This window comes from Rhinolophus sinicus, chromosome 14, assembly GCF_057876585.1.
Source record: "Rhinolophus sinicus isolate RSI-liver-muscle chromosome 14, RSI-T2T, whole genome shotgun sequence".
Lineage (NCBI taxonomy): Eukaryota > Metazoa > Chordata > Mammalia > Chiroptera > Rhinolophidae > Rhinolophus > Rhinolophus sinicus.
In genome coordinates, this window is record NC_142514.1 from 75011927 (window position 1) to 75039402 (window position 27476).

Genomic DNA, 27476 nt, shown 5'->3' on the forward strand with positions numbered 1-27476 from the left:
ATACATATAGTGATAATCATAAAAAATTAAAAGGGAAAAAGCAGAACTCTATCATTAAAAATAGATTAGAAGGAAATGTACCAAAATGCTAACAGTAGCTATATTTAGATACTGCCACTTATGTTCTAGAGATCAAGTCTTCCGAGATCCCAGAGGCTTTCTCACATGAGTCTGGGCCTACCTGACAAGAGGGAGGGATCTTTCTTCCCCAAGCCTGATCCCTACCATCTGGAAGTTCTTCCAGGCCTCTGGGGACATGTCTGTCTCATCTGACTGGCTCTTCTGGAAGGGCTGGCTGCTCAGAGCTGGTTTAGGCTCCAAGGGTCTTCTGCATCCAATTATTCAACAGAGGTCCAGGCTTGGACCTGGCAAGCCAAGTTTCTACCACTGGCCTTGAAGAAGGCTATTTGAATAGAGATTAGATAAGAGGGGCCAGAAGTAGGCTCTTAATTAAGGGGCAATGAAGGCTCAAGTGGAAAAGAAATGTTTGCAAAAACGAAAGAAATTAATTACGGACAAGATATGAGAAATGACAGCAGGGAGAATTAAAGCTTTCTGACCTAGAAGGCTAATTCAAAGAGTGACACCAGTAACATAAATGGAAGCACTAGGACGGGGGCCAGGCAGAGGAGAGGAGTGTAACTTCAGCATTAGACATGTTCACTTTAAGATACCTATCCAGTGACGTACGCAGGCAGAACTGTGCCACAAGCAATGGTGAAGTGCATGAAAGAACTCAAAGGTCAGTGGTGCTGATTCTCACCAAAGATGACAGACAGCAGGCACTCGCGTGAGACTACTGTACATCAGAAGATGGAAATATGTCCGAGGTGTAATGGGTGGGCAGGACTTCAACAAGGAGTTTGCCTGAGGAATGGTGACAGAACAATGGTCTTAAAGTGGCAGTGAAAAGTAAAACTATGCTGACCTCTTCTCTACCTTATGAATCAGAGGGCATTTGCCTAGAAGTCACAAGTGCAATTAAAATGCTTGACTTAATTTCCCAGAGATTTCAATTTGACTATGCAATAAATTAGAAATAAAAAACCACATTTGCATAGCATTTTACCACTTGCAAAGCATTTTCAAATATATGATCTCATCTGAGCTCCCCAAGAGCCCCATAAGGTAGGTATTACAATTCCCATCTCGTGGATGAGGAAACAGGGAAAGAAAGATGACATGACTTGCAAAGAGCCAGCCTAAACTGGAAATCCCAAAGCAAGGGCAGGATCAGTCTTTGGCTCTAAAGGCTGAGCTGAGGCTCTCTGAATCTGCACTATCCCCTTCCCCTTTGAGGTTAGGTGCTGGGATGTGGGTTATCCTTACAAACATGTACAGGGACTATTTCTTTCATAGTGCCCAAAACAACTAAGCCTGCACATTCATTCACAGCTTATAGTCATCTGTTTTTCTCTATGAAAACTAAATTTTACTTTGAGAATGTTATAAATTATCTCCACTCATGAAAAGAGCTATGAAGTGGAAAGACTAGGTGAGAGAGACAGCAAACAACAGGGACTGAAGGAGCATGTAACAACTAAGAGAACACCGGATTGCTGCTCCCCTCCCTACCTATCCACACCTTTCAGTACAAAGCCGTCGGGTGGGGCTGAACAAGGAACAGCGTGCTGTGGCATGGTGGGTGGCAGAGCCCACCCAAGGGGGAGACGGTGTCAGAGCACAAGCAGGCTGAGGAAGGCATCTGCATGGGAGGGTGACAGGTACGGGGTATCAGTGCACAAGAAGAGGGTGAAGGTGAAAGTTAACATCACCAATAATGGGACAAATCAAAGTCAGGTGACACTTGATAGGATGCACTCAAAGGAAAACAGCATTACCTGTGTAGATATTCCAGCCAAAGACGCTTAATTTGAACTTACTCATGAGAAACATCAGACAAACACAAATCGAGGGTCAATCATTCAAATAACTGGCCTGCACTCCTCAAAAGTGTCAAAGATAAAAAAGGAAGGAAAGAGAGAGAAACTGGTCCAGAGCAAAAGAGTCTTAAAGAGACATGATAACTCAAAGCAAGATGTGATCCCAAAATGGATCTTCTTGCTATAAAAGGCATTATGTGCGGAACACCATGAACGAGGTCTAAGGATTAGGGGGTATTGATCTCTAAATGTTAGTTCCCTGGTTTTGAAGGCTATGTTTTAGTTTTGGAGCAGAACTTTACAGGAAACAAACAAGTATGTGGGGGTGATGAGGCATCAAATGAACAGCTTACTATCAAATGGCTTAGACAGACATTTTCTATACTGCTCTTGCAACTTTTCTGTAAACACCTTTTTCTTCTTTTTTATACGTTTTGAGGAGAGTGGAGAGGCAGGCTGCTCAACGATGTAAGAATATATAGCTGCCACAAAAACCTTACAAGGGAATGAAAGGCACCGTAAAACATGGACCATGACTCTATCCACATGGAGGTATTTTTGCCCTGATAGGAAATTAAAGGTCAGTTTTATGGGAACAATGGCAGGAGCAAGACCAATAAAGATATTGACTAAGTGGGGCTTTTTAAAAATGTTTATATTAAAGGAGCATTTATTTTAAAAGTCAAAGAGAGAAAAAAATTCACATATAATTACATTCATAAATCTTTCCCTACATATGGAGAAATAAGTGAAGTTGATTGAGAGCCAGATAATGTACTTGGTGCTTAAGTATTGTATGTATTACATAACATTCAGACTTTACATTCTATTATTCACATACTACCCTATTTCCAATTCAAAAATAGTCCAGTTTCCCTGTCTCAGTATTTTTAAATTTGTATAATGCATCCAATACCTAGTCATGATAAAAACACTCAGAAAACTAGGAATAGACAGTATTTTCCTCAAACACATAAAGAGCATCTACCAGAATCCTATAGCTAACATCATACTTAACAGTGAAAGATGGAATTATTTCCCGCTTAAGATCAGGAACCAGGCAAGGATGACCCATCTTACCTGTCATATCAACACAGTACAGGAAGGTCTAGACAGCATAATGAAGGAAGAAAAGAATATAAGATGCATACAAAGCAGAAAGAAAGGAATAAAACTATCTCTTTTTTGAAGATGAAATGAATATGTATGTAGAAAATACCAAGGAATTTACAAAAAGCTTGTAGAAAAACCACCAAAAAAATGAAAAGACCACCTACTAAATAGGAGAAGATACTCACCAATGATACATCCAATAAAGGGTTAATATCCAAAATTATAAAGAACTCATGCAACTCAACACCAAAAAAACTAACAATCCAATTTAAAAACTGAGCGGAAGATCTGAATAGACATTTCTCCAAATGTCTAATGACCAAGAGACATATAAAAAATGCACAACATCACTAATCATCAGAAAAATAAAAATTAAAACAACAATAAGATATCACCTATCACCTGTCAGAATGGCCATCATCAATAAATCAACAAACAAGTGTTGGCACGGATGTGGAGAAAAGGGAACCCTTGTGCACTGTGGTGGGACTGCAAATTGGTGCAGCCACTATGGAAAACAGTTTGGAGGTTCCTCAAAAAATTAAAAACAGAACTACCTTATGACCTAGCAATCCTACTTTTGGGTATTTATTTGAAGAAATCCAAAACACTAATTTGAAAAGATATATGCACCCCTATTTCGAGGCTGCATTGTTTACAATAGCCAAGACATGGAAGCAACATAAGCACCCATCAACAGACAAATTGGATAAAAATGTGGCACATATATACAATGGAATATTACTCAGCCATCGAAAAAGAATGAAATCTTACCATTAGCAACAACATGGATGGACCTAGAGGATATTAGGCTAAGTGAAATAAGTCAGACTGAGAAAGACAAATACCATATGACCTTACCTATATGTAGAATCTAAAGAGTAAAATAAATGAACAAACAAAACAGACACAAACTCATAGATACAGAGAAAAAAACCGACGGTTACTAGATGGGAGGGAGTTTAGGAGGCTGGGTGAAAAAGGGGAAGGGATTAACAAGTACAAAATGGTAGTAATGAAATAGTCACAGGGATGTGAAGTACAGCATTGGGAATATAGTCAGTAATATTGTAAAAACTATATATAGTTCCAGATGGGTACTAATTGGGGAATTATATAAATGTGTAACCACTATGCTGCACACCTGAAACTAATATAATATTGAATGTCCAACTGTAATTGAAATAAACAAAAAACAAAAAGCTCCTAGAACTAGTGTGTTCTGCAAAGTAGCAGAATATAAAATCAACAAACAAAAATCAATTATATTTGTATATACTAACAATTAGTAAGTAAAATTGAAATCAAGAAAGCAATACCACTTACAACTGTGCCAAAGAAAATTAAATACTTAGGGATAAATCGAACAAAATATGGACCAAATCTGTATGCTGGAAATTATAAAATTTTGTTGAAAGAAATTAAAGACCAAATCATTGGAAAGACTTAGCACATTCATGGATTGGAACACTCCATCGTATAGATGTCAGTTCTCCCCGAAACTGGCTTATAAGTTTAACACAATTCCTATCAAAACCCCAGCATGGTTTTTGGTAGACAGAGACAAACCTATTCCAAAATTTATAAAGTGGGCGGAATCAGTCTACCTGATTCCAAGCTTTCTTATATAGCTATAGAAATCAAGACTTGATGGAGAAAGGAAAGCCTTCCAGGGAACATGAACAAGGACAGTAGATCAGTTAACTAAGGCATTTAATCCACTGCCAGAACAGGAAGTCTTCAATATTCAGATTTGCCCGTGTCTGGTATGTTTGAGGACCAGTGACAAAATATTTTGAGTTCCAATTCTCCCTTTCTAAGTCAGAGGATTTATTATAGTCATCTTATTCCTTTATCTACTGTAGCTTGCTGGGTATACTGGGACAGTAGGTCCCCAGAGGACAAGCTACCACCAGACATGATGTAGAAAGCTGTACATGAAGCAGGTATCGTAGACTCCGAGGTCAAGGCAGTCGTGAGTGAGAAAAGGTACCACCTCTCTCGGAGAGGTGGTGACTACAGTCCCTGTAAAATGTATCCATAAAAAGAAGCATATATTTGGATTTTGGCGAGCCAAAATGATATATTTTGCAGATACTGCTGGCTAGCAAACCCCATACTTATTCCCAAACTCCTTCTCCCTTCCCCCACCTCTCCCATTGGCTGGAGCACCTAACTCACACATTCACAGCCTCCCTTCCAGTTAGCTGCGGTGTGACCGGTAAGGGGAAGTCTGCTGTGTTGCGAGGCTTCCAGGAAAGGGAAGAGAGGTGTTCCAGGAAGGCTTTTCATTTCCTGAGAAAGAGATGCTGCTGTCGATTCATGCCCCTTTGTGGTGCCTCAAACAGAAAGGTGATGCCTTAAAGCAAGAGCAACCGGTTGCCACCGTGAAGGAAATGCCAAGAAAATTTCAGGACAGTGGCCCTACATTGTTGAGCTGCTAAGCCAATGTCTTAGGGCGGATGCCTATCTCCAAACTTTTTCTTCTGTAAGGAAAGTAAATCCTCATTAGTTTAAAACCACTATTGATTAGGTGTTCTTTCACATACAATGAAAAGCATCCCTAACTAAACACAGGATATGTTACCTAATAATTCATTTTTAAATAAGAATAATGATTTACTATTGCATTAATACTAATAACAAATAACTGACCTTTCTAAATAAGCCTTTTAGAGCACTTTCACAACAAATATTAATTTGATACTGTATGTTATAAAATACATTCCCATGTATTATTTCCCTTAGCCTCTTTGGACCTCACTTCTTTTCTCTCATTCAACGTGTACTTTTAAATGCCTACTATGTATGTGTTAGGCACTCTTCTAGGTGCTGCAAAAACAGAAAGTGATCAAGATTTACCGAAGGCCTCTGCTTCCAACCAGCTTACTTTCTAGCAGGAAACTTATTTGGAAAATGAGGCAGATGGGAAATGACCTCTCCCAACACCAACAATTATAAGACAATGAAGCTAGATTTGGCATATGACACAGGCCATCAGGAAAAAGAAAAACTAAAGGAAGTGGGCTCTGAATGAGACCACTGTAAATCCGTGAGTCTAGGAGGGGAAAAAAAAAATAGTAAAAAATTACAAAATAAAAGAAGTAGGAAGAAAAGTATACTCAATCCACATCCTCAAGCCCCACTCTGCCCAAAGTAGGAGCAGCAAAGAAAACATAGATCCTAAATCAGACTTTAATGACTGGGGAAAGGGAACACAACTAAGGCAGGCTATTGTTTTCAGCCTAAGCCAGGAAGAAAGGCTGATAAGCTAAAATTAGTCAAAGGGATGTAGAGTTTCCCAATTACAATTGTATAGAATCTGACTTAATTTTTTTAACATAACAGTCCACATTCTCTTTGATGATATTTTATAATCTTAACTACAGCAAAATCTGTTTATATTACACTCTACCCAGAAGCAATTCACTGACTGCAATGCCTCACTTCTACCTAATACCGCTGGGAAAATAGATCTAAATATCACAAATCACTTAAGAGGCTTAAAACACAAAGAACGTACTTCAGCCAAATATGTCTAAATGCTTATTAAACTGTACCTTACAGCAATATATTGACTTTTACACACTACCTATATAACTTGACTCATTAAAAAGCCCTAATTTTCAGGAATTTGTCATAAGTCAAAAAAAATTTAAACTTTTAATTAATTTAATGACTTTCACATATTTCCCTTGTGAGAACTGTGTGAAAATTTCTAGACTAATATACACATCACTGGAATTCTTGGGAAACTAACCAATGCAGAAAAGGCAAAATGGATGTATACTGACTGGACACTTTAACTTAATTCACCTAAAAAATTTACTCTAATAGCCTTTTTTATATTTGATACACAAGAGAGCTAATGTAAATAATTTAAGGGTTTTACAGTATAGTCAAAAGTAGTTTGCTGAAGTGGACTAGAATATGTAACTGTTTCTACATACAGTTACAAAAACAGACACAAGTCACATCTATGGTTTAACTCTTACAAAAACTCCAATAGAAATAAAATAATTTTTCCTGAGAATTAAGTTTCTGTAATATCTTTATCCAGAATACTTTAGAGTTTTATCTTACGGCAACCAGAGCAAAGGCAAATATTGTCGTTTTGAATTAAGTGTGCTAAGTATTCTTGGAAATCATGTTACTACTCAGAAAACAAATGAACAGACGTGAGATATTTTATAAAACATAATCATATAAGATCTATGCCAAATAGCATAGAAGCATTAGAGACAGAACTTTGTTTCAACAAAATCATTACAACAGAGAAACTATTTCTATTATATAACCTGTTCTAACACATGTTGTTCATGTAAATACAATAAACTGAATAAGACAAACAAAAAATTGGCTTCCATATACTCGACAGAAATATAGTGCAGAATTACATATAGAAGCTTATGTAAAAAATTTAATACTAAGTAATCCTAAAATTTGAAATATTTCTCAAATTTCCATGTCTCATTTTTCCCTACTATTCCATTTGTAGAAATGGATGTTTTTAAATTAATTCTAACACTTAGATCTAATCTGGGAAATCATAGCCCAGTTTCATATGAGTTTGTGGGCTCGAGGTGGTGCCAAGTTAAAAGAGCATTAAGGCAAAAAGAAGTAAAGATCTAATTACATCGAAAGCAAGACTTTCATATAGTATATACAGGATGTAGGAGGAGGTGGACACCCTATTATCAGCCTGGACTTCTCTGAGTCAGAGGATAACAAACAGCATCTTCAGAAGGAAGGAAAAGTTCTTAGCAAAAACAGACAAACAAAAGGAGATCAACATATGCAAATTGATCAATGTGATACATAAACAAAAGGATAAAAATCATATGATCTTATCAATAGATGCAGAAAAAGTATTTGACAAGATACAGCATCCACCTATAATTAAAACACTTAATAAAATGCGTAGAGAAGGAAAGTACCTCAACATAATACAGGCCATTTATGACAAACCCTCAGCTTTTATCATACTTAATGGTGAAAAACTTTTTCCCTGAGATCAGGAACAAGATAAGGATGCCCCCTCTCACCACTGTTATTCAACATAATATTGCCAGTCCTTCCTAGCTATAGCAATCAGGCAAGACAAAGAAATAAAAGTGTCATGCATGGTCTCGGGTCCCACTCTCGGTGGGCGGACACGGAATATGGTGAAGCCAAAAAGGAACACCCACGGAGCCATGGATGGGGGTTCATACCACTATAGTCTCGCTGGCGGCTGGGTTGGAGATACAGGAAGCAGGAGCCACACGACCCGCTATCCACCGTGAGCTGCTCTGCCAACCACCTTGCCAGCATAGCCACGGCACTTATATTAGTGGCTAATGGCTAACCAGTTACAACTGATGGACAATTAGTTACAGCTGATGGCTATCTGATTACTGTTGACGGCTATCTACTACCCGAGCCAGCATCTTTCCACGTGAGGCCGAAAGCCTGGAAACTGCTCTCTAGGACTCCGTCCCTACAAAAAGGCATTCAAATTGGGAATGAAGAAATCAAATTGTCACTTTTTGCAGAAGACATGATTCTTTATAGAGAAAATCCTAAAGACTCCACCAAAAAACTAAGAAACAATAAACAAATACAGTAAAGTTGCAGGATACAAAAATCAATGTACAAAAATCCATTGCATCCCTATATACTAACAATGAAATTTCAAAAAAATTAATGAAAAAAGTTCGTTTTCCAATTGCAACAAAATAATAAAACACATAGGAAGAAACTTAACAAAGGATGTGAAGGACCTATACACTGAAATCTGTTAACAGATTATTAAAAGAAACTGAAGAAGACACAAAGAAATGGAAAGATATTCCATGTTCATGGATTAGAAAAATCAATATAGTAAAAATGACCATACAAAACAATATACAGATTTAATGCAATCCCGATAAAAATCCCAATGGTATTTTTTAAAAAAAAATAGAACAAAAACTCATCAGATTTGTATGGAATCACAAAAGACCTCGAATAGCCAAACCAATCCTGAGAAAAAAGAACAAAGTTGGAGGTATCAAACTCCCTGACTTTAAATTTACAAAACAACAATAATCAAAATTGCATGGTATTGGCAGAAAAACAGACACACAGACCAAGGGAACAGAATTGAGAACCCAGAAATAAACCCACATGTATTGAGAAAATAATTTTCAACAAAGAAGCCAAAAACATACAATGGGGGGGAGAGGGAAGTCTCTCTTCAATAAATGGTGCTGGGAATATTGGAAAGCCACATGCAAAAGAATGTAACCAGACTGCTATCTGTCACCATAAACCAAAATTAATTTAAAATGGATCGAAGACCTCAACATAAGACCTGAAACAATAAACTGCATAGAAAGAAACATAGATATAAATTATGGACTTTGGTCTCAGAGAGGATTTTATTAATTTGACCTCAAAGACAAGGGAAATAAAAACAGAAATAAATGAATGGGACTATATCAAACTAAAAAGTTTCTGCACGGCAAAAGAAATCATCAGCGAAACAAAGAGGCAACAAACCAAATGGAAGATATTTGCAAACAACACCTCCAATAAGGAGCTAATATCCAAAATACATAAAGAACTCGTACAACTCAACAACAAACAAAAAAATCCAAATTTAAAAATGGGCAGAGGACATGAACAGACACTTCTCCCAACAAGACATACAAATGGCCAACAGATATATGAAAAGAAGCTCAACTTCACTAACTATTAGGGAAATGCAAATAAAAACTACAAAGAGATACCGCCTCACACCTGTCAGAATGCTGCATCAACAAGAAAAGTAAATAACAAGTGTTGTAGAGGTTGTGTGGGGGGTAAGGAACCCTTATACACTGATAGTGGGAACATAAACTGGTCCAGCCACTATGAAAAATAGTATGGAATTTCCTCAAAATATTAAGAATAGAATTATCATATGAGCCTATACCCTGTTCTGGGTATCTACCCACAAAATTTGAAAACATTTGTCCATAAAGATATATGTACCCCTATGTTCACTGCAGCGCTATTGACGGTGGCCAAGACATGGAAACAACCAAAGTGTCCTTTGATAGATGATTGGATAAAGAAATTGTGGTATATATACACGATGGAATATTACTCAGTCATAAGAAAAGATGACATATTGCCATTTGCGACAACATGGGTGGATTTTGACATTATCATGCTAAGTGAAGTAAGTCAGACAGAAAAAATCAAGAACCATACGATTTCACTCATATGTGGGATATAAAACTGAAAGCAACAAACAAGACAAAAACTGATAGACATAGACAATAGTTTAGAAAGGGGAGAGAAGGAGAGGTAGAAAAGCGTAAAGGGGATCAAATAATATGGTGACGGAAGGAGCTCTGACTTTGGGTGGTGAATACACAGTGCAATATGTATTCTGTCTGACAATTAAATTCATGAACTTGTTGCACCGATGTTGTAAGTAACTTGGCCAAGGTCATGCATTACCAAATGGTAAAACAGGGATTTGAGTTTAGCAATCTTGCTCTAGACTCTGCAACCTTAATCAAATATATTTAAAAGCACATCAAAATATATCATAATAAAATAAGGGTGTATTGCATAGCACTATTTTTCTTTATGTCAGGCACCATGGCTTAGAAACCAACAAAACCTCCCCTACTAAATAACGAACCTCCACCCTAATTTTCTTGTAAAACATATATAGCAAGCATCTTGCACAACATAAAAAATTTTTGAACCAGTATACTCCTCCTGTAAACCATAGCAATAAGATTAAATTTTAACAACATTTGAATACAACATAGCAATTTCCCTTTCCCACTAAGGTTGAGAAAGTATACTGCACAGGATACCATCTTAAAATCTTGACTACACTAAATAACTTAAGTGCTATAAAGTAAGCTGGCAGGCCATATTATATTATTATATCATACCTCACTCCCCATGTCCCAAATGGATCACTACATAAACTTACTAGTTTGCTTTCTTTATTTACAAAGTTAGTTTATCTACTGATTATCTTAAGATGTTTCAAAAATTGCCATTCTTCTCAAATAAGGGTATATATTTCACTATAACTTTAAACTATTTTCTGTTTGTTACAAAAAAAAAAAAAATAGGCTTTCTGGAACAATGAAATGAGACTACAGCAATTTATTTTAAGGGAAGTTATGCTTGCTTTGCCCTGGAAATAACAGACTTATATTTCATTGCCTCACTATCCAACAAAATATCCTTAATATACATTTTTATTCCCCCAAAATCCATACAAAAACAGTATAATTAGTCTCAAAAATATGCTTAGGCACAAAAACATTTTATTGAAAAAGAGCCTGGCAAATGCAAGTCTCCTTTTTGTTTCAGATTAGTTAAAAAAAAATAAAATAAAATCAGTGTGTCAGTTTCTAATGCAAATGATAGCTAATTCTAATTAAGTCTCCATGTACAAAATGAGAGTTGTATTAAAAAACAGCTAAGATAACAATTATATATTACAATTGTACATAAATGTAAACAGTAAATTTAAGGAAGCAATAAGGTAGAGAGGGAAAAGGTTTGGGAGAAAAATCTACTGGTCAAGGTAAAAGATAGCGGAATAATACAGTATCACTGAAACTATCTTTTTGAAATCCCAATGAACTCAACAAAATAAATAAAATTAGCAAAGAAAAACACCACAAGTGTTCTAACCTGAGAAGGAGCCAAACAATGTATATAGACTTTTTAAAATTATCATCTGGAAGCAGAGTAAACAAAACTGAAAACAAAATATTTCAATCATCAACCCACTACCTCCACTCCCATTGCCAATATTATTCATCCAAAATCAAAAACCAATACTATAAGAATTAAAAAGTGAATGGATAAAATGCTCAAACATCTCCTTCTCAGGACCCAATCTTTTTTCAATCATCTAACAGCCACATTTCATTTATTGTGAAAGCTATTCAAAGACACCAGACAGTTTTTCACGTGGTAGAATATTTTATTCTCATTTATAATCAGATGGCAGTTGAGTAGAATCTTTCTACTTGATCTTTCCTTTTCATAAATAAAAAAAATTACAAGTTTTAAAGAGCCGATGGCTGGTTGTTTTCAGAAAACATGATTAGATTAATTCATTGATTGCAGATTCAAGTTTTTCTTCATTAGCTCCATAAAATTCAACCATCTTTTGTCCATTTTTTAAAAACGGGAAGGGCGGCATGCATTTGACTCCACACTCTGAAGCAACATCCTGACAGTCGTCCACATCTACTTCAAGGAACACCATGCTGGAAAACTTTTCAGAGAGGGAATGAAACAAAGGCTTTACCATTTAGTAAGGCCCACACACGTGGCTGAGAAGTCAACTACCACAAGTTTATCTCCTGCAGCGTTCAAGGCTTCCTCAGAAGCACACTTACTCTCAATCTGCTTCACCATTTTGACAGCTGAGGTCTGACAAGATATCGTAGGAACAGATGGATGCAAAATGCGGATGGAGTTTAGGCCGCAATTCTTACTAAAAAAAAATTTCAAACGTATGAGTAAATACTTAGAAAATATAGTATCCACGAACAATGGGGTAAGGGGAAGACCTGAGCATAAAAAACGAGATAATCCATCAAAGAATGAAAATGATTCAGCTATGGAGAAGTCCTTACATGAAACAACTGGGAGTGAACATTGAGTCCATATTGAGTCTAAATATAGAACCAAAACTAAACATCAGAAAAGGGTCTGTTATGGGACAGGATGAAACTGCCATAAACTTGGAAAATGTTTTTTAAAAAAACTGAAAAATAGGGGCAGCCAGTTAGCTCAGTTAGTTAGAGCATGTGCTCTTAACAAGGTTGCCGGTTCAATTCCCAAAAAGGCCAGCGAGCTGCACCCTCCACAAGTAGATTGAAAACAACAAATTGAGCAGAGCTGCCGGTGGGCAGCCAGATGGCTCAGTTGGTTAGAGCGTGTGCTCTTAACAACAAGGTTGCCGGTTCAATTCCCACAAGGGGTGGTGGGCTGCACCCCCTGCAACTAGATTGAAAACAGCAACTGGACCTCGAGCTGAGCTGTGCCCTCGACAACTAGATGGAGGGACAACAACTTGACTTGGATCTGATGGGTCCTGGAAAAATCACAGTTACCCAATAAAAATTTTTTTTTAAATCACTTAAAAAATAAGAAATTTTAATCAATTAGAGTTGGAGACATAGGTAAGAACTCACGTTTAACTTAACGTAGAAATATTTATACATATGTGTATATACACAAGCTAGTATACACATACATATTTCCTTGATCTGCCATCTGAGATGGTCTAAAATAAATAACAAACAGTAGCAATAAGCACACGGAGCAACCAAATCTTGGTTTCTAATACCTTTTTCCAAAAAAAGAAACCAAGGCTCCTTGGAGAAACAGTTGATTCTAGGAATGGGGCAGAAAATATATAAATGAGCCTAAAGTGGCACCTTGAAGTGCCAGAAAGTGCCCAAAAACTGAGAAAAATAAAAAACTGATGGGAGTATGTCAAAGGGACACAGGAGCAACTGTGCCTCCCAAAGGCCAAAGCTAGAACAATTTAAGTAACAAAATAAATAAAGCTATATTGGACTATAATCTAAAGTACAAAATATGCATCCCTGATGATATAAATAAATGATTGAATAAATTAATAAATGAGGGAGAAGAGACAAATCTATGCAGAAAATTCCAAATGAATTATGTAGCTACTCAACTCTAAAGGAGGGTAATACAACTCCCCACTTCTTCAGGTGGGTTGCACACAGTGACTTCCTTCAAAAGAACTCAGTAAAGAAAGGTGGAGGCAGTAATTATTACAGTGGAGAAAGCTGACAAACACTATTTTGAGCAGCTGATCAAGGTCGACAGTCATAAATCATGTTTATGATATATGATATGATATGATATGATATATGATATGATGATATGAAAACGGCACTTTACTTCTGTGGTCTTCCTCCCAAAAATCCATAATCTCAGTCTAATCATGAGAAAAATACCACACAAATTCCAATGAAGAAACATCCTACAATATATTAATATTACCAGGAGCCCTTAAAACTGTCAAGATCATTAAAAAAAAAAGGAAAGTCTGAGAAACTATCACAGCAAGAGGAGCCTAAGGAGGCATGACAAGTAAATGTACGTAATGTAATATCCTAGATGGCATACTGAAATGGAAAATGGGTATTAGGTAAAAACAAAGGAAATCTGAATACACTATGGACTTTAGTTAATAATAACATACCAATATTGGCTCATTAATTGTAATGAATATATCATACTAACGTAAGATGTTAATAGTAGGGGAAGACGTAGGGGAATGGAGGCATATGTAGGAACTCTCTGTACCATCTGCTCAATTTTTCTTTAAGTCTAAAACTATCCAAAAAAAAAAGCCCATTAAGGGGAAAAAAATTATGTATTATAAAGTCTAAAGTTCCCTTCCTCCAAAAAGGAGGTGTTAGATAGGCAGGGAATTTAGACACAGTAAGTATAAGTGTGGTACCTTTCTCATCTTCATTAGTCATTCTCATCAATAGAAACCATCAAATGTTGAAAAATAAGAAAGAGTTTTATATTCAGAAACGTAGCTTCAAATCTCCATCACATACTGGCCGTGTTACATTAGCCAAGATATTTAACTTCTAGAGCGCCATTTCCTCATCTATGATTTGGGGAGAATATTTACTTTGTAGATTTGTTGCCAAGATTAAAGCCGATATGTACGAAGTTGCTACTAGGACAGATCCAGCACACTGTAGAAGCGTAACAAGCAGTACAAATATTTAAATTCTTTAAAAAATCCTTAAGAACCTGGACTAATAATTATTTCAGTAAATCTAAATTTACTAGTCCTGAAAGGATGTTAAATTTATAAAAATAGAAAATCTTTTAGCTATCTTGTTAAATACACACTGCCTGGTTAATACTATTTCAGATTTTACTATTTCCCTCCAATAGACTGAGGTAAAACCATCTCAGTCTATTGGAGGGAAACAGTAAAAAATTTTTTCCTCAAATATAAACTATGGTTTTATATATGTGGAAAATAAGATTTCCAGCCCAAATTTGTTTTACCAATTAAGCCAACATGTATGAACTAATAACTGGGCTGAAAGCCTACCGCAAGTAAACTGAGAAATTCTAACATGGAAAAACGGATTATATTTGCTGTAGGTAATTTGTTTATATTGAACACAAGGAAGAAAAGAAGATTCTAACAGTTTAGTCAAATCAAAGGGAGGTGTGACTAGCTTTCCACTAAATCACTCATTAAGAGACCGTGCTGTGCTGTAACCTTTCCAAGTCAGCTGAACACACAGAGCAGTTAGGGGGATATTTAAAAGCTGAGGCAGAATATGAAGACTTTTAATTTGATCAAATGACTATGCAGTAAAAGCCAGTGAGATAAATAAAAAAATGCCTCCTCCGATTACTTCTTGGAGTTGCTGGGCTTGGAAGAACCTAACCTGTCAAACATCTATGGGACTCACTAGACAATAACAGATTGTAACAAGTCATATAAACACACAGACTGGCGAAAAATCGAGAAACTGTGGAATTGTTCAAAAAAGGAAGAATTCCTAGCCAAACTGGATATATGAATTGTGCAAATAACTAAAGTCGGTATTCATTTTATATCATTGCAAGGTTTTGGGCGAATCCTCATGAACAGCAGGGATATTTGGTGAAAATCATTTCTCATTTTCAAGAGTTGTATAGATGTGTAAGAATGTGAGCCATGTTTTAAGTTTCTGACGCTGCTTTTGGAAAACAAATCTGAGGATATAACTGAATTATCAAGAACCAGCTCAGTTTTAAGATTAGCTCAGTTTTAAGATTAAACTGAAAGGCAACATACTAGCCATTGAATGTGATTGTCAAATACAATAACCTAAACTGAAATTTATAATTATGTAAAATGTTTGTACCCACCCGGCATCATGGAAGTATATGGCATTATGGAAGTATACGAGTCTTTCCTCACATGAAACTGACAAATCTGAAACTGAGCACTAATTTTAGTGGTACAATTCTAGAATCAAACAAGACATAATCTCAAGAATGCAGTCATGAATTTGATCAAAATGTTATCAATTTCTAACATTAAGCTTTCTATACACCGTCAAAAACAGATTAAGCTATAATTTGTATATCACTTCCCTGCTCCCATCCACACATTTAGCTGTTTAACCACTGCTTACAATTTTTTCATTCATACAGCCTACACACAGACTGCTCATTATGTGGCCCACTAGTGAAATCACCTGAACTTCTCTACACTAATAAAACATTCCAATACGTCCGGTACACAGAGGCAGGCCTCTCCTAAAAGCAAGTGCAGAGAGAAAGCTTCATGCTAACACAACGTTACAACCAAAGGGCTAACACGGTATCACCCTGTGAAGCAACTACTAGTAAGAACAGAGATACCAAATGTTAGCTGCAATTTTTTTTTCTCTGGAATTTGGACTAAACAGTCAAATATTTAACTTATCTTTAAAGATATACATATTTTTAAAGCTCATGCAGAAATTATATAAAGGTCAAATGACACAGTATCTGGGATTGCTTTAAAATTCTTCAGCAAAAACAGAAAAGGAAAGACATAAATCTTAACTACTGAAGCTGTTGATAGGTACAGAAGGTTCATTGAACTATTCCTTCTACTTGAGTGTATATTTGAACTTTTTCATATTAAACAAACATAACTTAAATGTGAAAAACAAGAATACAACTGTATATAAGAATTTAGTGTACTAGGTAAAGGCGGCATTTCAAATTAGAGGAGAAATGATAAATGACTCAATAAATGGTGTTAGGAGAGCTAGTCAGTCTTCTGGGAAAGGGGAAGAGCTGGATGCATACGTCACACGTAACTCAATTCCACCTAGCTCAAAGATTTAAACGTAAGAAAATCAAACCATGAAAGCAACAGCAGAAACAAGGAATTCTAGTCATCATTTTACAGTAAAAGAAAACACTGATAGAGTTTAAATGTATAAAAAAAATTACTTTCTTCATGACAAAATCAACCATAGACAACAAATACAACAAAGAAGGGATAATCTGGAAATCATATCACAAAGGGTTACTTTCCCAGATAGAGAGTACCTACAAATTAGTAAGTTATCATCCAACAGAAAAATGGTACAGGGATATGGATAGGTCACAAAAAAGAAAATAAAAATAGCTCTTCTAAGAAATGCAAATTAAAAGACACTGAAATACAATTTTACATTCATCAGATTAGCAAAGATCAAAACAGCAGACAATATACTATGTTGGCAAGGCTCTGGGGAAGCTAGCAAGCTCATCCATTGTTGCCAGGTGTATCAATGACTAGTCTCTATGGAAAGCAACTTGGCAATATCTATCAATACTATAAATCTATACACCTTGTAATCAATAATGATGGTCATGTCTTCATTCTACAGATATATTGACACATGTTCAAAATGAAACACAAACACGGGTGTGGGTATCCCTGTAGCATTGTTGGTAATAGCAAAAGACAACAGAAACAACATGAATGTCTAGAAGAAAGGGTCTGGTTAAATAAATTATCCTATACCCACACAACAGAACACAAGACTACTTCAAAATATAGACTAAGGACACTTGTAATGAACTGGTAGAAAATGATCACCAAATCATATTGCCAAATTAAAAAGGTGCAAACCATATGTATTGTATGCTAGCCTTAATGTAGCAGGAGGAGGAAAAAAAAAAAAAAGTGTGTGTGTGTGTGTGTGTGTGTGTGTGTGTGTGTGTGATTGTGCAGTACATATATTCCTATAAATCCCTATCTTTTATAGAGAGAAAGAGTAATTGTAGTACTAGGTTTCTTCAGAAAGACAGCAGCTGAGGCGGATGGAGTCTTATTACTCTATATCCTTTGTTTCTTTTGAATTTTGTACCATGTGAATAAATAATCCATTAAAAAAATGTTTTTAATATTCTTAGCTTGATCCAAAAGCATTACAGAAAGAGTAAACACCAGAGTCTTGGTTACATAAACTACTCATTTTGAACTGAAATACGTAACAAATGTGTTGGTCCTTGGTCACAGAGAAAGCCTCCACTATCCAAAATATACGAATAAAAGAGTTAGCCTCCTGAAACGTATTATCATGTTAAAATAACTTTTAATCTCTCATTTTCTCTCACTGAGACCATCTGAATATCTCCTGCATCCAGTGAGGCAGCACAACCAACTGTCCATTACATTTACTAGTCTATATTACTAAGAAACAATGCAAAGTTTGTCTACAATACTTCTCTGCACTAAAGGAAGTTGATGACATAGTCACAACTAAAAGAAAATTATGTCAGGGTGGGTAGATGTGAACTGACTCATTTCTCTGGCCCCAAAGGAAGCAACAAAAGCAAAAGGGTAAAAGAAAGTAATTTACAGCAAATAAATGTGGCAAAATTCCAGAGGCAAGACAGATAAGCACATAAATTACTGATGGTTATCATCCTAGCTTATAAAATTAACATATACATATAAATTCAAGAATATGTTAACAGTCTGCATGAAAATATGGAATGCTGAATACAGATTTCTTCAGGTATACAGTTAATGCATATATGGATTTTTAAACATGCACTAAAATTAACTGCTACTATGTATATTTTAGTGTACTATTGTCAAGGGAATTCCAGAAAGTAAAGCAAAAAGACAACTAGAAAATATGAGAGGAAAGTTAAAAGGCATAGAGGACTAGTCCACAAAGGTACCACATATAACAAGATTGCCAGAAAAAGAGAAGATAAAGAAAATAAAGGTATGGAAATAAAGAACAAAATAAAAAACTTCCTAGAGCTTAGACATGAGCCTTCTGACTGCTAATCCATTGAGTGCTAAGTGTAATAACTGAAAAATCATGCACACCTGGAAATACCCTTCTGATATTTCAGGCTGAGGCTAACGATAAGGTTTTCTAAAAAGGAAAAATAAAAAAAGATACCTACAGAGAGAAAAAAACAGATCGACATCAGACCTCTTCTCTGTTAGCCTGAATTCTAAAAGGAAAGAATGCCTCAAAGATCTGGGGAAATTATAGTCAATCTTAAAACTGACACCCTTTCCAACAAGTATGAAACATTTTTCAGTCACTCAAGGGCAGAGGAATTACTACCACAGACCTTTTCTGATAAAACTATTCAAGACAGATGCTAAGCCAAAGTTGAATCTGTTGCCGTATTTCTCTATCTTTTATATTGTATTAATTTTTGTTTTCATCATCTGGGTAAGATTTACACACAGAAGGTAGAAATTGAAAAAAGGAGGGCAAAAGAGAGGGAAGGAAAAGCCTGACCTGAATATCAGTTATTGGTCCTATAATGAGTTTGGGCAAGAAGGGCGGGTGAAGAGGAAACCAAACCAAAACCCAACCATATGTCATTTTCAAAGTCAAAAATATTAACACACACACACACACACACACACACACACACACAGGGCTGTGATGAACAAACCAGTGGCCCCCATCACCACCAGCAATTCTGCTATAATCCCATAAATGCAATACGAAACTATTTCACAACATAAAGTCATAGACATGAAAAGAAATCAATTATAAAAGTCCAATGATTTTAAGATTTATTTTATTGTACAAAATTGTCTCAAATTCAAAAGTCTATAAAAAAATCATTCTGGTAAACCATTTTGAAAACACCTTTTCCAACTCTCATCATGCTGGCTACAACTGCAAATCACACACAAACACCAGCCGTTTGATAGCATTAAAAACAAAGCATATCATGCAAATGTTTCTGAATAACTATATTATGTTATTTATTTTTTATAACACATTATCCTTGCTAAGAGTAGATAAAGACGCTAAACAAGCATTATCATGCTCTTTCCTGATCTAGTTTCCCAAGGTAGCACTAGCTTCAATTGTTTGACTAAACCAGTTGTAAAGTACTTGACTGCAGGCAACTTCAGACACATTCTCGTTTACTCTATGCTCACAAACTAAAAAATAACTGGCTTCCTCTCTACTGGTATCAGTCATAGTTTTAACAGATGGTGCCATTAAATGAGGAAGGTATATTATTAAATATAACTAATGACTAACCATATGCCAGGAACAAAATAGTGTTCATACCAAGGATAGAACACACTGGATTTATTTACTTGTTTGTTTTTGGATAGAGGAGAACATAGTACAATGCAGTTATATGAACTGACACTAACCTGGGACCAGGAACAAACCTAAAAAGTAGATCTTCAGTTTCTTAACATTTTCAATTTCCTAAAGTATACAGAGTATACCAAGAAAATCAAGGTGTGCAAAGCGCCAACTTCACTCTCACAAGCAATGAAAATTGTTTTTATTAATTCAAGAACTTTGTCAACTTTGGCCACAGGTTTTAGACATTACCCAAATAATAATATTGTTTCTATGATGTACACTAAACTTCTTTGCTCAGTAAACGTCTGTGTTCAATGATGAATCTTAGAATCTACTATATGAGCTCGTACATATGTTAATTTACTTCTGGAACAACGGAACAAACTCAGATCTAAAGTACTACAAGCTATCTAGTAAGAACTATCTCAATATACCATTTTTTAATATTCTTTTTTTTAACATTCTTAATAATACAACAGGCTTAAACCAAAAAAAAAAAAAAAAAATACAGCCACTGAATGTGTTCAACTTTACCCTGTTCTTACAACCACCCTTTCACCCCAGAAAAAACGGCAAAATATCTGTAGCCATTACCCCCTCTCCTAATAACTCTGCTTGTATAGTGTTAAATTGTGCTTCAGGATCAGATTTAGTTTATTTGGGAAAGGGATTCTTTGTATCTTCTGTAATACTAACATTATGACTCTAAGTGCCATCTGATATAAAAATCTAAGTCTATGGCTCATTTAACAAGAATGCATAATTAACTGATTAAAATATGCATTTAAAAATATGTAACAATTTTATTAAAAACACGTATGGCCATTTCAACAAAATAAGTGTGGGCATTTCAACAAAAACTATGTTAGTCAGAATAATAGGGAAAACACAAAACCTCAGTTGGACGGGCTACTCAGTCTTTACTTCCCTTTTTCTGTTAATGTGGTGACCAGAAAAAAATGATAAACTAAGAACTGCTTTCAGTTCTTCCGTTTTTGCTCGTTAGCCAAGGAAAGAAATCTTTGTCTATTATCTTCAGAGAAGGCAACTATAAACCCACAACCTATGTGTGTGACGAGATACAAAGAATACATGCTTACGAGTCAAAGTTCCAGGTACAATCCCTGCTTACTTACTAGCAGTGACCTTAAGTAAACTACCATATTTCCCCGAAAATAAGACCTAGCCAGACAATCAGCTCTAATGCATCTTTTGGAGCAAAAATTAATATAAGACCCGGTCTTATTTTACCGTAATTAATTTTTGCTCCAAAAGACTCATTAGAGCTGATTGTCTGGCTAGGTTGTATTTTGGAGGAAATGGTACCTAAACCCTATAGACCTCAAAATCTTCATCTTTAAAATGAGATTGACACCACATACATCACAGGATTTGTCAAGAGGACAAGATGAGATAACATGTGTAAAACACCTTGCATAAAGTAAGGCAAAAAGCAGCCAAATAAATAAAATCCCCCTTCATAATCTCACACAAAGAGCCAGAAAGCCTTCTTCAAACAGTGGAAGACACACAGTTTTGCAATTTTCACCATAAATTGAAATAGGTTCTATGAAAAGTTTCACAGAAGTTAACTTTCTTTCCTATTTCACATCCAACTTTTCTGCAGCGTTTTATGAACATCACACAGCCTGATAAATTTTCTAACATACACTAAGCAGGTCTCAAATAAATAGATAACACAGAAATATATCCGCGACAAGACCTTAGGAATACTGTGCTGCTTCAAAAGCTCCTCTTTTAAATCCTCACTTTTCTAATCCTGCATTTATTTACAAACGATTTTTTGGTGCTCAAACTCTACTCCCAGACTTCTCTATTATCTTCTTGAAATTCTACACATTCAGCTTCTCTGTGTACACAAACCTGCAGAAGCAATCAGGTTGATCTTATCTGCTTCCTCTCTATCCTCTACAATTTATGAGGAAGAAAATCTAAAAGACACAAATCTTAAAAACAAAATATCTTGCCATGATTAAGAAGTGGTTATAAATGTTTAAAAACTGGCTCGCATTATACAAAAAGGTATCTTTTAACTTTCTAAATAATCAGTATGTTTTTCTGTTTAATCTTAGCCTATTAAATGTCACACGAATATATGGTCTCAAACACTTTACTAAAAGCTCCCATCTAAAATAACCAAAAAAGTGCAAAATATATAAAACAACCATTTTCAACACACTGAACATCATACAATGAAGGACAATAAGCCCTGAGAGGATACAAATGAGGTGGCTGTACAATTGCCTCAGAGTATTATTACCTTGACAGAGTTTCCAGTCTGCATTGTAGTTGACCAAGACAGTCCAGACGAGTCTGCATTCAGAAGATGAGAGTAAAGAGTTTGGGGAAACCAAGGTTTGCTCCAGTCGGCAGGACAAGCAGATAAGATCAACCTGATCCAGAGAAAAAAGAGCCACAGAGCAGGAGAATGCCAGAGATCTGTGGAAGGTGCTCTTCAGATAACCACCTGAGTTTTGAGCAATCCATACATGGGAGAAAACGACCCAAAGTAGGAAAGAATTACTTCAATAGAATGGAGGTAAAGTATCCAGAGCTCACTTACGGATGGGAATAACACCTGCTCTCTCCAGCCAGATGGGAAAACTTCATGGTTCATGGAACACTGGGCAAAGTACATACAAGGGTCTTGCCTCAGTAGCAGCCCTTGACTGAGCATGGTTCTGTCATGCTCAAAAGGATCAAACTTTTTCTAAGTAATTTAACAGGATCCCAGAAAAAAGCTCAAGAATATGAATAGGAATACAAAAATATTTATAGGAATACAATATCCAGCATCTGACAAGGTAAAATTGGTAATGTCCAGCATCCAATAAAAAATTACCAGGCACGCAAAAACTAAGGAAAACAAAATCCCACGAGGAGAAAAATCGGTAAATCAAAACTGACACAGATGTTAGAATTAACAGACGAAAACACTAAAAAGTTATTGTAACTATATTACATATGTTCAAAAAATTAAGCACAGACAGAAAAGACTTTTTTTTTTAAACAACTCAAATTGAAGCTCTAAAAATTAAACTATCTCAGCTGCTCTGGGTTCTCTTCCTGGCAGAGTGATCCAAACCTTTATTCTTGAAAGATCTGAGTCATTAATCATTCTGCCCTTTTGGGCTGATGTAATTTTCCATTGACCTTTACTATTGGAAATGGAAGTACTAAGAGGTACCCAAAAAAATCCCATGGATTTCATTCCTACATTCCATTATACAATAGCAACACAATTTCCCCTGGATGATCAAGATCAATCACTCTAGCAAGTAAATTAAATTTTGTTGTTGTGTTTTCTTTTGTCTTGTTTTGGTTTGGTTTTTGCCTGTTGATTCAGTGGCATAAGGACCCCAATATCACCAACTGACAGCCTCATCTTCCAATTCAATGGAGCCACTGTTGTGATCCCTAATGGAAATATTCTTCCATTGGGGCCTAGGATCTCCAAACCAGCAGAGCTCAGTATCCCTAGGACAGGTTGCAAAAGTTCTGTTATCAGGTAATAGTGAGAAAAGCCATTCTGACTCCCTAATAGGTTATTAGATATAATAGTGAGAAAAGCCACTTCCAACTCTTGATTTCCAGAGCCATGAATTCTGACTGTGGGAGAGATAGCACCTTCTAATTCCAAGTTCATACTGCATCCTGTAAAACAGAACCCCACCCTTTCGTGGTATTATCTCTCAACTGGTGCTATCATGGAGTATTCAGTAAGCCATTCCACCTTTCCATTAAGCCAGCTACTTTTGGGTAATGGGTATGTGGCAAGACCAGTCAGTTCCAAGGGCATGAGCTGGTTCTATACCTTCTTTGTTATGGAATGAATTCCCAGATCAGAGGCAATACAATACAGAATGCCATGACAGTGGATAAAGTATTTTGTGAATCCACAATTTGTGGTGCTGGCAGAAGCAGTATACGTAGATAAAGCAAATTCATATGTAGAACATGTGGATATTCCAGTGAGGATAAATCTTTGCCTTGTCGATGATGGAAGAGGCCCAATGTAACGAACCACTAACAGAAGGCTGGCTGGCTCCTTGAAGAATGGTGCTATAACAGGGACTCAGTGTTGGACTGCGCTGTTGGCAGATTAGGCTCTCAGTAATAGCATTAGCCAGGTCAACCTTGTTAAGAGAAAGTTCATACTATTGAACAATGAACCTTCCAGCCCTGCTAATATTGCCACTTTTTCATAGGCCAATTAAGCAAAGCCTAGGGTAGCTGGAGAAAGAGGCGAAGTCACTTCCACAGAGCACACTGTTTTGTCTACCACATTAGTAAGACTTTCTTTTGCAGTAGATGCCCTTTGGTGGGCATTCGCAAGGGACACCGTCTTTACAGTCTGCAGATATTGAGAGTGGTCCGTCACACACCTCTTTTCTAGACTTCCTTGTCTTCAGATCCTGTTCACTCCAAGTCCCTGACCATCCAGACAAAACATTAACAACTGCCCATTAATCAATGTAGATTTTTATCTCTGGTCATCTCCCACTCCAAAGACCATAGGCAACAAAATACAATGCTCAAAGTTTGCCCACTGGTAGGATTTTCCTTCGCCATTGTCATTCATGGTTGATCATGAGTGGAACTTTATTGCTGCAGTGTCTGCTTTGGAATGGTACTAGCGTATCACGCAGACTCATTTGTAAACCAGGCTCAAAGTTTCTTTTTTGCTCAACTGGTCATATGAATTACCAGGAGGCCAAAGTCATGGATTAAGAAAGGAAGCAATGAAACAGAAGTTGGCATTAAAGGAATGTGAGCCACCTGCTCATGTAACCTACTAATACCTTCCAGACCTGCCCAAGTTTGGTCTCTTATACTACATATATCATTTCCATTTGATAACGATTGCTGCTGTTCATTCCTAATCTATGGCTAAATGGATCAGACAACATTCAATTCACAATGGGAAGCTCAGGCCACACGGTCACCTGATAGCTCATGATTAGGTATTTAGTCTCTAGCAAGGCCCAGTATAAGCCAGAAGCTGTTTCTCAAAAGAAGAATCATTATCTGCAGAAGAAGGTATAGATTTGCCCCAAAATCCTTGAGGTCTACACTGTGCTTCTCTTGTTGGTGCTTGCCAGAAGCAAATAACAGAGAAAGGAAATTGTAGGAGGGGAAAAAAAATCATAGACTACAACCTGTGCTCACAATATCCTCCTTGTTTCTTTCCAACCACAGTGGAAACAAATGGATGCCACTCCCTGAATCTACACCCCTCTGACATTTAATCGGTACAACAGAACTACAGTCCCAATCAATAAAGGAGACCCAGAGAAAAGATCACCAGTGAGCTTTCTTCCTTGCCTTGAGAAACTGGATGTGACCATTTTCTTCAGATTAGAAAAGAGTACAAGAAACATGTATGGTTAAAAAGAATCAGAGGCCAAGATGAGTAAGAAGAATAAAGCGCCTCGCTGCTTTCAAGCCAGCCCAGGTAACTGATAGCCCAGGGTAATTAGAGAACAAGCAGGTGAGGCTGCTGAATCTATCAGTAATCTCTCTGACAAATCACAGAAAAAGAAGAAAAGATGAAAAGACAAGAGGTAGGCAAGTATTCCAATTTTCCAAGCTAAGGTAAATTGGGTAACTTATCCATTTGCCATCAATCCTCAAAAGACTGCAATTATACCATTTTAAAAATGATTTAAAACCACTTCAGAAAGAAATCATTCACCAGTGGGGAAAAGTCTGAAATCCTGAGGACCAAATACTGGCAAGCTTACCTCATTCCTGCCTTTCTAAGGGTTGGTAGACCTTCCTGAATGAGCTCCACCACCTAAAGGAGTCTATCCTCTTGGAAGCTACAGTGAGATGCAATTAGTTAACTTTCATATTATTATTAAAATGAAAAAAAAATTATAAGGAAAACAAATGTTTAAATCCAGGGGTCAGTGGATGTTAGAGTTGCAAGTAGCTTTGGGTTTGTTCAAAGGCTTTACTTTATATGCTGGCTGACATATAATGGGAAGCAGAATGGGATATGATAGTTCAAATCTATGCTCCCATGCTCAGTAGGTAGGTGTCTTTAGCAAATTACGTCATCTCTTTAAGACTTAGCTTTTGCATCCACAAAATAATATAATGTTGCTACCTACCTCATAAATCTCTTTTGAGGATTACATGTAAGTACTGAAAAGCTCTTTGCATAGCACCTCCTACATAGCAAAGCCCTCAATGTTACCTTAGCTACTATTATTAACTATCAGCAGCCCTGTTTGTGAGTAGAACTGTGAAATAAACTTTTGCATTATGTCTTCCTACCTCCTTTCTCAATCATATCTAACCATCTGGTAACCCAATCATGTTGTATAACCAAAACAACATGGAAGGAGAATAATGCAGAAAAAGATGCTGGGTTGAATAAATAAAATCTGAATTCCAGGGGCAGCCGGCTGGCTCAGTTGGTTAGAGCAGGAGGTCTTAACAACAGGGTTGCCGGTTTGATTCCCACATGGGCCAGTGAGCCGCGTCCTCCACAACTAGATTGAAAACAACAAGCTGCCGCTGAGCTGCCAGAGGGGTGGCCGGATGGCTCAGTTGTTCAGAGAGCGAGTCTCAACAACACGGTTGTTGGTTCAATTCCCTCCATGGGATGGTGGGCTGCCTGTGCCCCCTGCAACTAAAGATTGAAAATGTTGACTGGACTTGGAGCTGAGCTATGCCCTCCACAACTAGAGTGAAGGACAACTACTGGAGAAACACACTGTGCCCCAATATTCCCCAATAAAATTTTTTAAAAAATATGAATTCCAAGCTACCACTAACTAGTTCAATAACTTGATACAAGTCCTCCATTCTCTATGGGCCGCAGTTTTCTTAGCTACAAGACACATTTGAGTTAAATGCGGTTGTGAGTTCTTTCCTCCATTATAATTCAGCAATGCAATGATCACGTATTAATTTTTTAAGTTTTGTATTTATAGGCTAGATCTTCCCAGATTTTTGCCTATATTACCATCATCTTCATCCCCATCAACTACCAGCTCACTACCAGAGAAGCTTTGAGAGTGCTGACCTCCGCTTCTCCAATGACAAATTTAAATCATTTCTCAGTTTTTTTCCTTCCATTCATTAAACTCAAAATTTGAAAAACCATTTAACATTCTCCCCAAAAAAAACTTTTGTTAAAATTTAACAAAATTTTGTTATCCTCAAATATTAATTTATTTAAAAGAAAATATAAGAATCATTATGATCTTTATTAGACGGCCCCCAAGTAGTGCTATCCCCAAGTGATCAAAGACATTGGATTAACCTACATTAACTCAAAAAAAACAAGTTGCCACCATTTGCATTC

At 36.5% G+C, this 27476-nt stretch overlaps 1 protein-coding gene, 1 long non-coding RNA gene and 1 pseudogene across 6 annotated transcripts in view; 1 reads left to right on the forward strand and 2 right to left on the reverse strand.

Moving 5' to 3' along the window:
• The window catches only part of CDKAL1 (CDKAL1 threonylcarbamoyladenosine tRNA methylthiotransferase), a 616068-nt gene that overhangs the window by 521683 nt on the left and 66909 nt on the right, over positions 1 to 27476 (reverse strand). The window lies entirely within an intron of this gene.
• LOC141572138 (uncharacterized) overlaps positions 1 to 27476 on the forward strand; it is an 87023-nt gene that overhangs the window by 42457 nt on the left and 17090 nt on the right. The gene's annotated exons all lie outside the window — the stretch shown is intronic.
• LOC109448703 (thioredoxin pseudogene) overlaps positions 11881 to 27476 on the reverse strand; it is a 58535-nt pseudogene continuing 42939 nt past the window's right edge. The window contains exon 2 of the transcript XR_016018676.1: positions 11881 to 12486. The product of XR_016018676.1 is annotated as a thioredoxin pseudogene (transcript). The remainder of the gene's footprint in view (positions 12487 to 27476) is intronic.